The 15,153-nt window shown below is 45.7% G+C and overlaps 1 long non-coding RNA gene and 1 pseudogene across 1 annotated transcript; one reads left to right on the plus strand and one right to left on the minus strand.

Moving 5' to 3' along the window:
* The first annotated feature begins 4,714 nt into the window (after positions 1-4,714).
* LOC102125715 (large ribosomal subunit protein eL32-like) lies at positions 4,715-5,118 on the plus strand (annotated as a pseudogene).
* A 10-nt stretch (positions 5,119-5,128) lies between these two features.
* On the minus strand, positions 5,129-8,399 carry LOC135969928 (uncharacterized). Its single transcript, XR_010585284.1, has 2 exons — positions 5,485-8,399; positions 5,129-5,325 (listed from the first exon to the last, which is right to left on the minus strand). It is a non-coding gene; the product is annotated as an uncharacterized lncRNA (long non-coding RNA).
* Positions 8,400-15,153: the final 6,754 nt, after the last annotated feature.

Consider the following 15,153-nt stretch of genomic DNA (forward strand, 5'->3'; position numbering starts at 1 on the left):
TTTAACATGACTTAGAAAATTAAATTCCCTTAGACACTTAAACTCTGATTACAAAATTAACACATCTGGTTCTCTCACTTCAAACACCTAGGAAAATGTCTTAGCTTAAGTTCTCTGCCCCCATCAGGTAGCTGTAAGCCTGTCTTCTCATGACAACCTGTCATCTGTCATCATACTGACTCCCTCATTGCCTGCTGTCCACTGCCAGGAGGAGACCAAATGACCTGACCAGTTGGCGCCCACAGCGTTAGGTACGGTGGAAAGCATATTGTATTCCCTATTGAAAGTGTCCGGACAAGAATTCATGTAAAAGTGGGCTGAGCGTGGTGGCTCACGCCTATAATCCCAGCACTTTGGGAGGCCAAGGCAGGCGGATCACTTGAAGTCAGGAGTTTGAGACTAGCCTGGCCAACATGGTGAAACCCCGTCTCTATTAAAAATACAAAAATTAGCCGGGCCTGGTGTAATCCCAGCTACTGGGGATACTGAGGCAGGAGAATCACTTGGACCCGGAAAGCGGAGATTGGAGAATCGCTTGAACTCGGAAGGCGGAGATCGCAGCGAGCTATCACACCACTGCACTCCAGCCTGGGCAACAGAGCCAGACTCCATCTCAAAATAATAATAATAATAGTAATCATTCATGTAAAAGTAATCAGGAAAAAATGGTAGAGGAATGGAGAATTAGGGATAGGAAGGCAAGGAGGTCAAGTAAGGGTAACAATGTCAAAGTCGCATATAGAGTACCTCCAACTCAATCCGAGAGAGCTCTGGAGACAACATAGGTCACACTTGAGAACTGTCCTAATTAGCAGCAAAAGAGCAGATAATTTATACCCCAGTAGCCATCAACTATTGGCCAAGGGCAGCCCCGAGGGAATATACTAATAAATTATCAGGCATTTCCAGCTGTGGCCGCTGGAGGGCAGCCCTCCAACAAATAGATGTGGGTCCTTCCTGCTGGGAGAGAAAACCCTCTGGAACTAGTGTGCCCAAAAATGGTACAAGGTCACAAGGGTCATGGGGAGAGTACTGCCCACCTGTTGCACCTGCCAGATCCATTTGTGCCTGTCAAGGTAATCCTCTGCGACAGTGGCTAGTCACAATTTCTAGAAGACAAGGCTTTGAAGAGAAAAATGAGTGAAACAAGTTCCTACTGGTTGGTCCTCAGACTGTAACTGATTTTCTTCTCTCTCCTCTACTCTCCATTCTAAATTTCCCTCATTCTAGGCCAGTATCTGTCTGATGGGTCATCTCTGAGGAGCCTGCACCCCTAGTTGTCACCCCCTTGTCACACTGTAGTTGCTATAATTGTCTATTTACAGTTATAAGTGCAGAACAGTAAGATGTGCCCTGGTGGGTTCTATTTTTGTTCTGTTTTGTTTTTTGAGATGGAGTTTCACTCTTGTCACCCAGGCTGGAGTGCAATGGCACAATCTCAGCTCACTGCAACCTCCGCCTCCCGAGTTCAAGAGATTCTCCTGCCTCAGCCTCCCGAGTTGCTGGGGTTACAGGTGCCTGTCACCATGCCTGGCTTATTTTTGTATTTTTAGTAGAGATGGGGTTTCACCATGTTGGCCAGTCTGGTCTCGAACTCCTGACCTCAGGCAATCCACCGCCTCAGCCTCCCAAAGTGCTGGGATTACAGGCGTGAGCCACCGTACCTGGCCTCTACTTTTGGAAAAAATTAAAAATTCGCCAGCGCAGTGGCATGTGTCTGTAGTCCAAGCTTCTCAGGAGGCTGAGGCGGGAGGATCACTTGAGCCCAGGAGTTCGCAATTGCATTGAGCTACAACCACACCACTGCACTCAGGCCTGGACAACAGAGGGAGACCCTGTCTCAGAAAAAAAAGAAAAAAGATATGCTTTTATTAGCACCATGCTCTAACCAACTGAACTAACCAGTCCCCCTAAGATATGTTTTTACAAGGACACTCCAATATTCTTCCAGGTCAAGAGCTGGACCTGGCTCAAGGGTGGTTTAGCTAAAAATGGTCTGCCACAGTGCTAGAACCCAACTCAAAAGTGACCTTGAGAAGGGGTGGCGAGGGAAAAGCCTTTCAGTGTGCAGACCTTTCACTCAGCATGAAGGGATATGTGCCCCAAGGACAGGATACGAATATACATGGACTTGGCTGGGTGCTCAGGAGCATGGGAGGATGAAGACTGGCTGATGGGGGAAAGGCAGTCTGAGAAAAAGTTGTGACATGAGAGGGGCGTAGCCAGTGGATCCCTTGGTCATGTGTCCACTGTTGCACCTACTTAGCTATAAAGTGAGCTCCTTCATGTAAGGTAGCGTTTTGCAAGATCTCCTATCAATAAATTGGGTATTTTGTGTGCCCTTAGATAGTAGTGGCAGAAAATTTAAACCCATATCCGGAAGCCATACCAATTCTGATCACAAAGAAATCATGCCACATATTTCTAGGGTGAAAAGTCTCTAGTATAATCGACTTGCCACCAACTGCCTAAGTGGTCTCAAGAGATTGCACCATGTTGGCTAGGCACAGTGGCTCACACCTGTAATCCCAGCACTTTGGGAGACTGAGGTGGGCAGATCACCTGAAGTGAGGAATCTGAGACCAGCCTGGCTGATATGGTGAAACCTTGTCTCTACTGAAAATACAAAAATTAGCCGGGTGTGGTGGCGGGCACCTGTAATCCCAGCTACTTGGGAGGCTGAGGCAGAATTGCCTGAACCCGGAAGGTGGAGGTTGCAGTGAGCTGAGATCACGCCACTGCACTCCAGCCTGGGAAACAAAAGGAGACTCCATCTCAAAAAAAAAAAAAAAAAAGAGGTTGTACCATGTCATGGAGCCCAGTATTAGTGTCTGCTGCTGACAGGCAGAGTAGGAGTCAAATTAGCCTTAGTGATCCAATTCTGTCAGGCACATTCACAACCTCTACCTCTCCCACCAAAGTTATTCCCCTGGTCAACCCATGGTGTGAACACTGGGCTGGCCGAGGACAGCAGCTGGCTGACATCAAGGTGAGTCATGCTGTCCATCTGCTTATCCAGTGACTCCTCTGAAGTGGATGTTCCTGGCTGGGCCTCGATGATGATACCAAAAGTGTCACACACTGGGTGACTCCCCAGGTCCACCTGCAGGCCTCTTTCCCAAACTCCTTCGCAGATCACTTCTTCCAGGGTCCTGACAAACCAGGCAAGCCTTAGCCACTGCTCAGGAGGCCAAGTGCATCCTTACCTGGGGCACTTTTCTCCACGCGAAGCAGCAGCTCTGTGGAGAGGGTTTGCGCTCACCACAAACTTCAGGGCCACTTCTGAGTCAGGCAGTCCTGCAGTAGGAGTCCAGCCTTCCACAAACCAGGCCCAGATTGTTTCCTCCATCAGTTGGCAATAGGGAGCACCCCCACAGGGCCATGGATAGAAGCTTGGGAGAAGAATGGATGCAAGGGCACTGAATGACCTCTTTGTGTAACTTACTTCTGCCCCAGCCATGCTCAGATTCCATCCTGGATGCAGCACTTTCACCTTATCCTAGACCACTCTGCGCTCACGCCACTTTATGACTTGGTAGACCTGACAGCACCACAGCAGCCAACTTGTGATAGGCGCTCTGGTCATATGTCGGTTGATATCCATATTCAAAATATACTTCGTGCCTGTATTAGTTCGTTTTCACGCTGCTAATAAAGACAGACCTGAGACTGGGTAATTTACAAAGGAAAGAGGTTTAATGCACTCACAGTACCACATGGCTGGGGAGGCCTCACAATCATGGCGGAAGATGAAGGAAGAGCGAAGGCACGTCTTCAATGAGGCAGGCAAGAGATTTTGTGCAGGGAAACTCCCCTTTATAAAACCATCAGATCTCGTGAGGCTTATTCACCATCATGAGAACAGCATGGGAAAAACCCGTCCCCATGATTCCATTACCTCCCACCAGGCTCCTCCCATAACAGGTGGGGGCGGATGATCACAATCCAAGGTGAGATCTGGGTGGGGACACAGAGCCCAACCATACCAGTGCCCAACAGAGAAGCTTTTTCCAAGGAGGTATATTTCTCCTCCCCAGGTGGCATGGCCTTGTTCAGAATTTTGGAGTCTACATTGACACGCTCTTAATGAGGTTTGCCAAGAGACGGTGTCTTTATCAAGCGTGGATTCCTCTAGCACTGGGGATCTGCCGAGCCATATGGCCCCAGTAGCACGGTCATTTGTTCCACAGCTTGGACCTGCTGCTAAGTCTTCTCTTGCTCTGGGGCCCACTCAGAAGTAACTACCCTCCCTATGCAGATACTCGCTGGGGGTCAGAGAGACAATCACTGGAATTAATAAGTCTGAAATGGAAAAAGGATCCAAGAGCAATGACAGCATCTGCCGCGGAAGGCAAAACCTCCGCACTCTTTTAAGTGATTTTCATAAATCATAATAGTAAATGTAGTAGATCAAATTTGCTTACATGTTGCAATGATTGTCTAAATACCAGAGAATACTCAAAGAACTCAGGATTACAGATTATTACCACACCTATATAAACACACCTAAACTGAATGCAGTGTGACTCACACCTGTAATCCCAGCACTTTGGGAGAGTGAGGTAGAAGGATCGCTTGAGGCCAGGAGTTCAAGACCAACCTGGGCAACGTAGTGAGACCCCCCCCCCATTTCTACAAAAATAAAAATTAGAAAGTTAGCCAGTGTCTCTTCCTCCATGCTGCCTACAGAGGTGACAACCATCTGCTTGACATGATGGCCGACCTCAGACCCTTCATGAAGCCCAAGATTGTCAAAAAGAGGACCAAGAAGTTCATCTTGCACCAGTCAGATCGATATGTCAAAATTAAGTGTAACTGGTGGAAACTCAGAAGTATTGACAACAGGGTTTGGAGAAGATTCGAGGGCCAGATATTGATGCCCAACACTGGTTATGGGAACAAAAATAACAAAGCACATGCCGCCCAGTGGCTTCTGGAAGTTCCTGGTCCACAATGTCAAGGAGCTGGAAGTGCCGCTGATGTGCAACAAACCTCCCTGTGCGGAGATGGCTCACAGTGTTTCCTCCAAGTACCGCAAAGTCATATGGAAAGAGCGGCCCAGCTGCCCTCAGAGTCACCAACCCCAATGCCAGGCTGTGCAGCAAACAAAATGAATACACAGCTCATGTGCACACTTTATTTATGTTTAAATAAAACCATTAAGACTGCCAAACATTTAGCCAAGTAAGGTGGCACACGCCCGTAGTCCTAGCTACCCAGGAGGCTGAGGCGTGAGGATTGCTGGAGCCCAGGAGTTTGGAGGCTCCAGTGAGCTATGACTCTGCCACTGCACTCCAGCGTGGGTGATAGAGTGAGATCTCATCTCTAAAAATAAAATAAGATAAAATAATAACAAATAAACACACCTTAAAATGTGAATTAATTTCTTCATCATCTGTATTAGTCAGGATTCTCTTAAAAGGACAGAACTAATAGGATACAACTAACAGGCTATATATATATATGAGTTTATTATTAACTTACATGATCACAAGGTCCCACAATAGGCTGTCTGCAAGCTGAGGAGGAAGGAGAGACAGTCCGAGTCCCAAAACTGAAGAACTTGGAGTCCCATGTTCGAGGGCAGGAAGCATCAGCATGGGAGAAAGATGTGGGCTGGGAAGCTGGGCCAGTCTCTCTTTTTCACGTTTTTCTGCCTGCTTTATATTAGCTGGAAACTGATTAGATTATGCCACCACATTAAGGTCTGCCTTTCCCAGCCCACTGGCTCAAATATTCATCTCTTCTGGCAACACCCTCACAGACACACCCAGGATCAATACTTCGTATCTCTCAATCCAGTCAAGTTGACACTCAGTTTTAAACATCACATCATCTCTCTACTTTTTAAAAAATATCTTCCTGGGGAAATGATTTTAAGGAGGTTAACTGATTGAAAATTCAGAATCAAAGAATTTCCAGATCATTGGGGGCATCGCTCCTCAGGATGTTTAACAAAATGCTCCACAGAAACTATTGAGATGAAACCCACTGAATGGACATCATTGATTTGCCAAGTCAATGGAGTTTTTCTAGCTCTATTTCCATCAACAAGGTTTTAAGCAATCCCGTAGGTTTCAATTTCTTGAAACTCAATTCCTTTCCCCTAAATGACCTATGTGTTAAAATAAATGTGGACTTTTTAAAGTCCCTGGGTTTCACTTCATCTTGTGGATGAAACTTTATGGTGTAACCTCCTGAAATGCAGTCTGCTGCACACCGGCAGAAAATGAACTCCTTCATCAGTCCCTATTCCCCCCCCTCTTGCTTTTTTATCTTTTTCTTCATCTCATTGACCACCTTTTTTTGAGATGGAGTCTTCCTCTGTTGCCAGGCAGGAGTGCAGTGGTGTGATCTCAGCTCACTGCAACCTCTGCCTCCCAGGTTCAAGCAATTCTCCTGCCTCAGCCTCCCGAGTAGCTGGGACTACAGGTGCCCGCCACCACACTTGGCTAATTTTTTTTGTATTTTAGTAGAGACGGCATTTCACCATGTTGGCCAGGATGGTCTTGATCTCTTGACCTCGTGATCCACCTGCCTCAGCCTCCCAAAGTGCTGGGATTACAGGCATGAGCCATTGCGCCCAGCCTGACCATTTTTAATCACTGTTCTTTTTTTTGTTTGTTTGTTTGTTTTTGAGATGAATTTTGGTTTTTAAATTTTTTAATTTATTTTTTAATCTTTTATTTCCAAAGATTATTGGGGACCAGGCAGTGCTTGGTTACATGATTAAGTTCTTTAGGGGTGATTTGTAAGACTTTGGTGCACCCATCACCCAATGAATCACTGTTTTAATGAAGAGGAATAAAATATATACACGTCATTCTGCCATGATGCCTCATACCACCTGAAAGAGTACACAGTCACACATGGAAGATACATAGTTACTAACCCAATTGGAGAATGGTACAAAATACAGTCGTTACAGGTCCTGCTAGGAATATTTCGAGCATATGGAAAGCCTGCCTTCCTGAGATAGGCACCTGGAAGTCCCTGAGGCCTTACCTCCCTTCCTCTTTCCTTCTCCATCACTCTTCTCTCCACAGTACTAAGTTCATCTTGCTGAAGCCACTGGGGCTCAGGCTGGTAAGCATGATTTTCACCCTGCGAGAAAGGCCTCTTCATGCGGGGTCCTGGCATGCTGCCTCTTGTGTTCAAGGTCAGCAGGGCTTATCCACTTCGGTCCTCTGTACTTCAAAGGGAAGCATTTGAAAATTATTTTTATTTTATTTTATTTTATTTTATTTTAAGATGGAGTCTCACTCTGTCGCCCAGGCGGGATGGAGTGCAGTGGCATGATCTCAGCTCACTGCAACGTCCGCCTCCCGGGTTCACGCCATTCTCCTGCCTCAGCCTCCCAAGTAGCTGGGACTACAGGTGTGTGCCACTATGCCTGGCTAATTTTTTGTATTTTTAGTAGAGACGGGGTTTCACCATGTTAGCCAGGATGGTCTAGATCTCCTGACCTCGTGATCCACCTGCCTCGGCCTCCCAAAGTGCTGGGATTACAGGCGTGAGCCACCGCGCCCGGCTTCATTTACTTTTTTGAGACAGAGTCTTGCTCTGGTCGCCCAGGCTGGAGTGCAGTGGCATGATCTTAGCTCACTGTAACCTTCGCCTCCTGGGTTCAAGCGATTCTCCTGCCTCAGCCTCCCAGAGAGTTGGGACTACAGGTGAGCGCCACCATGCCCAGCTAATTTTTGTACTTTTGGTAGAGACAGGGTTTTGCCACGTTGGCTGGGCTGGTCCCAAACTCCTGACCTCAAGTGATCCACCCACCTTAGCCTCCCAAAGTGCTGAGATTAAAGGCTGAAAATTATTTTTAATGCAATTTTTATGCAGAGGATAAAAGGTGCCTGGAGCAAGGAAGGGAAGAAATAAAGGATGAAAGGAACACCAAGAACCCCAGACCTTTCCTAAATTTTTCCCTACAGCAAGGATCTCATTACTCCTGAAGCACTCTTACCTACCCCACCATGACACAGGGGCTCACCAGTTCCTCTACCTCTCCACTGCGATCATTCTACAGGTGATCCAGATTCACAGTGGAACAATCAAAAACAAAAACTAAGACTGTAGCTCCAACATAGCTAGATATCACCTCTAAGTGTATTAAATTTTCTCAGACAGGGCTGGGTGCAGTGGCTTACAACTGTAATTTCAGCACTTTGGGAGGCCAAGGCAGGAGGATCACTTGAGCCCAGGAGTTTCAGACCAGCCTGGGCAAAACAGTGAGACCCTATCTCTACCAAAAAAAAAAAAAAAAAAAACAGATGTAGTGGCATATGCTTGCAATTCTAGCTACTCAGGAGGCTGAAGTGGGAGGATTGCTTGAGCCTAGGAGGTTGAAGTAGCAGTGAGCTATGATATGGCATGACCGCACTCCAACCTGGGCAACAGAGAGACACCCTGTCAAAAGAAAGAAAAGAAAAGAAAAGAAAAGAAAAGAAAGAAAGAAAAGAGAATAGGAAGGGAGGGAGGGAGGGAAGGAAGGAAGGAAGGAAGGAAGGAAGGAAGGAAGGAAGGAAGGAAGGAAGGAAGGAAGGAAGGAAGGAAGGAAGGGAGAGAGAGAGAAAGAAAGAGAAAGAAAGAAAGAAAGAAAGAAAGAAAGAAAGAAAGAAAGAAAGAAAGAAAGAAAGAAAGAAAGAAAGAAAAAAAAAAAGAAAGAAAGAAAAAGAAAGAAAGAAGGAAAGAAAGAAAGAAAGAAGGAAAGAAGGAAAGAAAGAAAGAAAGAGAAAGAGAAAAGAATGAACTTCTAGATCTTGTAGGTAGCCTAAATTAAATTTATGGACTGTTCCTATAATATTTGTTACTGATTCAGGACCTGTCTCCAATCTGAAACTCCTTGAAGAAACCTAGAACCTATTTTCAGCCTTCTCACCCCAGTCCACTCTGTCTGTTCCTCCCCGGCACAATGTAAAACCTTTAGCTGTGTAATCCAAGCGTTGACTGGCCTCGCTGCCTGAAATACAATGAGAATGAGATAACATTCGCTTTAGAAAAAAAACTGCGGTAAAATGTACCTACACAAAATGTACCATCTTTCTCATTTTCATGTGTACAGTGCAATCGTTTTCGGTAGAACCACATTGTTGTGCAAACATCACCACCATCCATCTTCAGAACTCTTGCAAAACTGAAACTCTGTACCCATTAAACAAGAATTCCTCATTTCCCCCTTCCACCAGCCCCTGGTAACCACTGTTCTACTTTCTGAATTTGACTACTCTACATACCTCTTGTAAGTACAATCATGAAATATTTTGTGGGGGTTTTTTGTGGTTGGCTTATTTCATTTAGCATAACGTCCTAAAAATTCATCCATGTCATAGCATGTGGTAGAATTTCCTTCATTTTTAAAGCTGCACAATATCCCATTGAATGGATAGAACACATTTTGTCTATTCATCTGTGTGTGAACACTTGCATTGTTTCTACTTTTTGGTTATTGTCGATAATGCTGATGTGAACATGGGTATAAACATTAGCTTTTAATGCCCAAATTATTATGACATCCAGAGCCTCTTAACTAGATGCCTTTCCCAGGTATTTCTGAGGATCTACAAGTACAATGACATGTTCCACACATCTGTCCGGGGGAAGCTTGCAGCCTTTGGTAGGACGAGGCCTCGGACTGCCGCTGTCCACTTCCCCGCTGAAGATGACTTCCTGTAGGGTCTGCATCAGCTTCTCAAGCTGCTGCTGTTCTCACACAGTGCGCTTTAGTCAAGCATGGGCAAGGACCCTTCCTGACCTCCCACGGTGACAGATGAGACATGGCTTATACATTTAATAAGATATCTTTAGAAGAAAATGACAGAAACCCCAATCAAAACTGACTTCAGCCAAAAAGAGAGAGTTCTTTGGTTCACAAAGCTGAAAAAGTACAGGCATGTTCTTAGTTTGGGCATGGCTGGATTCAGAGGCTCCGGTCTTCAGTCTGAAGTCATGGCTGCACGTCTTCAGGATTCAAGCTCTTTCTTGGCTCTGTTTTGCTCTGTGAACTTTATCCTCCAAGTGGTTGCCCCGGAAGCTCTAGGCTTATTCTTTCCAGAGGTAAAAGGATGACTCTCCCTGATAGTCCTAGCAAGACCTAAGCCTGGCTCTGATTGGCCCAGTTGGGGTCACATGCTCAGCCATGAACCAATCACCATGGCCAGGGGTGCACAGTACTCTCATTGGTCAGCTCTGCATCACTTGTGCACCCACGAAGCCATGGGATGGGGCCAGCCCTGTCTGAAACCCATGGGACGAGTGGGGAATCCAATCTCCCCCAGGAGAAGTGAAGGTGCTGTTACCAAAAAAGGGTGAGTTGAACATCAGGAGGGCAAAAACAAATGTCCGCTACTCTTGAGAATAATAGGAAAGAATTGCAATACAGAAATTCTTTCAAATTGAATTCTAGATAGGACTGCTTTCAGAATTTGTAAGGCACGGACCATTCAACAGGGTCCCTACTCGCCCACGAGGCCCGGAGAAAGGGCAGTTTCTCCATGCCCTCTCCCACGCCAAGGGCCACTTCCCCAGGCCTCGTTCCCTGTCCTGGGATTATTTGATCTCCTCAAGATCTTTGATGGTGGGAATATCCACTCCCTCTGGGAAAAATTCCCAATTCCTGCCAACAGTGCCCTCTGGCCATAGGATTTCAACAAGACATTCACATCATAGTTCAGCACGTATCAGACTTCCCAGCACCTGGCTTATTCAGTCCGGAATAACATCATGAATGGGACACCAAGACTTCAGGCCACGTAGGGTTTAGCCTGGCCAAACCCAGTTCCTTTTCTCCAGATGAAGGTTGGGCTTGTGTGTCTTTCCTATAGTCCTGGAGACTTCTCCATATCTCCTGTAAAGAGCTACATGAAAAAGAAGCCATATCACCCTAATGTCAGAGGCGTTTGAACCAGAGCAACTCCATCTTGAATAGGAGCTGGATAAAATGAGGCTGAGACCCACTGGGCTGCATTCCCAAACAGTTAAGACATTCTATGTTACAGGATGAGATAGGAGGTTGGCACAAGATACAGGTCATAAGGACCTTGCTGATAAAACAGGTTGCAGGAAAGAAGCTGGCCAAAACCCAGATGGTCACAAGAGTAACCTCTGGTCATCCTTACTGCTACACTCCCACCAGTGCCATGACAGTTTACAAATGCCATGGCAACATCAGGAAGTTACCCTATATGATCTAAAAGGGGGAGGCACGAATAATTCTCCCCTGGTTTAGCATGTAATCAAGAAATAACCGCAAAGATGGGCAACTAGCAGCCTTCGAGGCTGCTCTGTCTGTGGAGTAGCCGTTCTTTTATTCCTTTACTTAATAAACTTGCTTTCACTTTATGAACTCGCCTTGAATTCATTCTTGCACGAGATCCAAGAACCCTCTCTTGGGGTCTGGATCTGGACCCCTGTCCAGTAACTGTAGGATCAACCCATAACTTATGGATCTGAAATTGTGAGTGTGAGGTGGTTTGGAGGGATAATTCATCTGAAGCACTTAGCATCAGAGAGCTCAAGAAACAGTAGATATCAGTTTTTTAAATTACAATACAAATGTTCCAGGCAGGGGCTGTTACTGCTCTGGCAGAGACAGACGCATCCAATGCTGAAGGAGGAAGCAGGAAGCCCGCCGTTAGGAGAATGGTCTCTTAGCCAGAATGGAAGGGACAGCGGGAGCGGAAGAAGCTCTCCCAGGATGGGCAAGAGAAAGATGGAGAGCAGCAGCTGTTCAGTTGCTCCTTGAAGGACCCCACCCTGAGAGCCTGAAGGCAGCTGTTGTCAGCCCCCAGGAGGCCTATAGACCAGAGCCCAGAATAGACACTGGGCTGCTTGGGGCAGTCTAATCCCACGGAGGGTTTTAACCCTAATGTTGCAGAGCCCACGTGCCTTTCCACCTTGCCACTGCCATCCATACAACAATCAACACAGAAGGAAAGGGTCAAAAGTCGCTTTTGGAGCTTTGCATTTGCACATGGGTGTTTCCAAGTCAGGTGCTAATGCCTGGGGGGCTGCCAAAACCTTGTTTCTGAAATTATTTTCTAGACCCTTTCATCAGTATAGACATAGTGACGATAAACATTTTTATAGTAGACTTTCACACGAGACAAAGATCAAAGGCATGTGTAATCGATGATAAAAGGAAGTGATAAAAAGAGTCACTCTCAGGTATATCTTGGTGTTGATTTTATTTTTAATAGCTCAGCTATGAGACTCTGACTTTGTGCATGTACTTAGAGCTGACGTTGGAAGCCTCCAGCTGTGTCACAGTTAGAGGTTCTTCATGCCCAAAGCACCGCCAACGATCCAAGCCATGCTGGCGCTCATTCTGTTGTTCCATCCCTTTTCCGAAGGCTTAGTTTTGGAGAAGTCGTCCTGAGAGTCCTTGGCACTATGCTTATAATTTGGATTTTGAACACCACGTGAACTCTGGCACCTGGTTATGGGGTCCAGTATCCACAGTCCCCAGTGGGAATTACAGCATTTCTCTTTTGTGTCTTACAATACCAAATAATTGGGCTTTTTCTGTGAAAATAAACTGCTTTTAATACATGCATTATTAAACCAATAAAGCATTAATATTTACTAATTACTAATTTAAGCAAAGTAAAACCTATTTCAGAGTAAGGGAAAAGCATGCAGAAACACACATTGTTATGAACTGTTGATAAACAAGGCTTAATGTAATCCTGGTTTTCCCCATTCTATCTTAAAGGAAAATCTCAAACTCTTGCTTTCATAAACAAAACTTGGTAATTTGAAAGAGTCCAGGTTTTTATAATGATCGCATTCCTTAAAATTAAACTACAGTTTTCACTTTTCTTAAAGGGAAAAACATTGAAAACTTTCTCACAGAGAGAAAGCATTGATTTTCCTCTGAGTTCCTCCCATGAACTGTCTCGATCGCTGCCAACTCAGTTCCTTCTGTATTCTGTGCACATGGAATACACTGTTTTCTGCTTAAAGAGTTATTTCCAACCCCCATCCCCAGCCACACCTCAGTTCCATGAGTGATCGTGGCTCAATGACCTAGGCACCCCAAGCATTCGCCATAAATAAGGCTGTTTACTGACCTATTTTTACTAGGACTACTGAGATGTGCTGAAACCTGGTGGGGGTTGGAGTCGGGGGGATTGAAGTTACACTTCTCTCTAGCACCATCAGCCATTGTTCAGATATTTAAATTTCACAAACAGAATCAATGGCCTGCTGGGGGCATTGTCACTTACACCGAGCAGGGCCATCTGTCGCAGCCCTGGCATTTTAAGGCATTTTAGATGACAGCGTTGCGGGATCTCTTTCTTTGTTCGTGGATTTCAGGATGAAGTCCTCCAGTGGGGCTTCATGACTGACCAAGGTTTGAAATTGATAATGTCCCCAGTTGGGGACTTGCTGATTAGGCTGCGTTCACAGCAATTAGAAGATCATCTGGTGTAAAAACTGTCCGGAGAGAGAGGGGCACAGAATCCTTGAGCTCAGATGGAGCAGTGGAAGAGAAAGCGAGATCTCCGTTCTAGAGGCAGAGTTTTCCACTTCTCCCTAAGGGGTCGTCTCAGCAGCCTGCCTCTCAGCTACAACATGGGGAAATCTCACTGCAGATGTGCTAATCACAGAACTGCACAGGTACTCCCTGAATCCAACTTGGGTTATTAAAACAACAATGAGGCGTATGCGTTTGGCTCCATTCACCCCCAGGGTGACCAGCTGTCTCACTCCTCAGCCCAAATCCAGGGGATTCATTGTCTAGGAATAATTTCTTCCACCTTGGGAATTCTCTGATTTACTCTTACCTAGGTCCACTGGTCTTGACCAAAATGTGAGGTGTCCCTAACTTAAGATTTTGACTTTTAAGAGGCAGTCGAGGAAATAATGTTATGAGGTTTGTTTATTTCTCTAGTGGTCAAAGACAGAGAAGTAAAAAGGCAAAGCTGGAGTCCGAATGTATGGCTGCAGGTTCAAGATTCCAGGCCAAGTTCTTGGAACTCCAGCGCCTCTAGACTCACCAGCCCCACCAGCTCGTCCAGCCGCACCAGCCCCTCCAACCCCAGCAGGCCCACAAGCCCCACCAGCCCCTCCGGCCCCTCCAGCTCTGCCGCAGGAAATCCTGCCTCAGGGAATCATGATCCACCACCCAAAAGTATTTGCAGAAAAAAGAGATTCCACTGTTGCCTTCCCTCAAGGGTGGTGTTGAGCCCATTAAGCTTTCCCCAGCAGTACACAGAGTAACCTTCAGGATTCTGGTGGAAAAATATCCCAAATTCTGCTTCCTTATGCTTCACCATATGGCCCTAGGGCACACACACTAATCGAGAACAGCCCCGGGCATCCTGTCACCCCCCACGGTGCACCTGCAAACTGGCTTTTACAGCAACCCTGTCTTCCAAATGGGTCCGTGTCTTTCTAGGCATCGTTTGTAATGCTAACCTGTTTGGTACTACCCAGAAATGCTAACATTTCTACCGCTTTAATCTAAAGAGATTAAATCACACTCCATGATACTCCTGACAACAAACAGCATTTTAACCAGTAATTTACGATACAAAGATTTTCAATCAGGGGGCTAAGCCCTTCCCTGGTGGTTTTAAGAAACTGCCAGCCTCGATGGAGACTCCTCCATCAATTCCTCATCATTAGAAAAGAAACAACGGAGGAAAAAATCATCCAATTAAGTGACAATTCCAATGTGTAAATCTTATAATATTTTTGCATTTGTGATATGGGTTCTACACTAAAAACACAACTTGTCTAATCTGAACGAGATTTTTCAGGATGTTATCCTATTTTGTTTGTGCCTCTTGGTTTAGTAAACTCCCAACCACTTTTTCTTCCCTCAGCCCCAACTCCCCACACACAAAATGTTTCTCATTATGACCTGAGACATTCATTCTGACTGTAGAGGTTTTAGATCATTTCTTCTAGGTGTTAATCAGTTCTGGCCATATGGTGAGGGTGAGGTAATCATTATTACTTTACAATGAATGCCCTTAATTACATTTTCAGTAGTAATATTAGTCCTTCTGTTTATTTGAGTACCTAAGAGCTGCAAGCAACGTGATCTGAATTACATGGAGGACAAGCTCCAGCTGACTCTCCGTAAACTCGCATTAGGATTCTACTATGCGACGACAGGAGCAGGTGGGGATAATGAGCTGGCAG

This window comes from Macaca fascicularis, chromosome 3 (genome assembly GCF_037993035.2).
Source record: "Macaca fascicularis isolate 582-1 chromosome 3, T2T-MFA8v1.1".
NCBI lineage: Eukaryota > Metazoa > Chordata > Mammalia > Primates > Cercopithecidae > Macaca > Macaca fascicularis.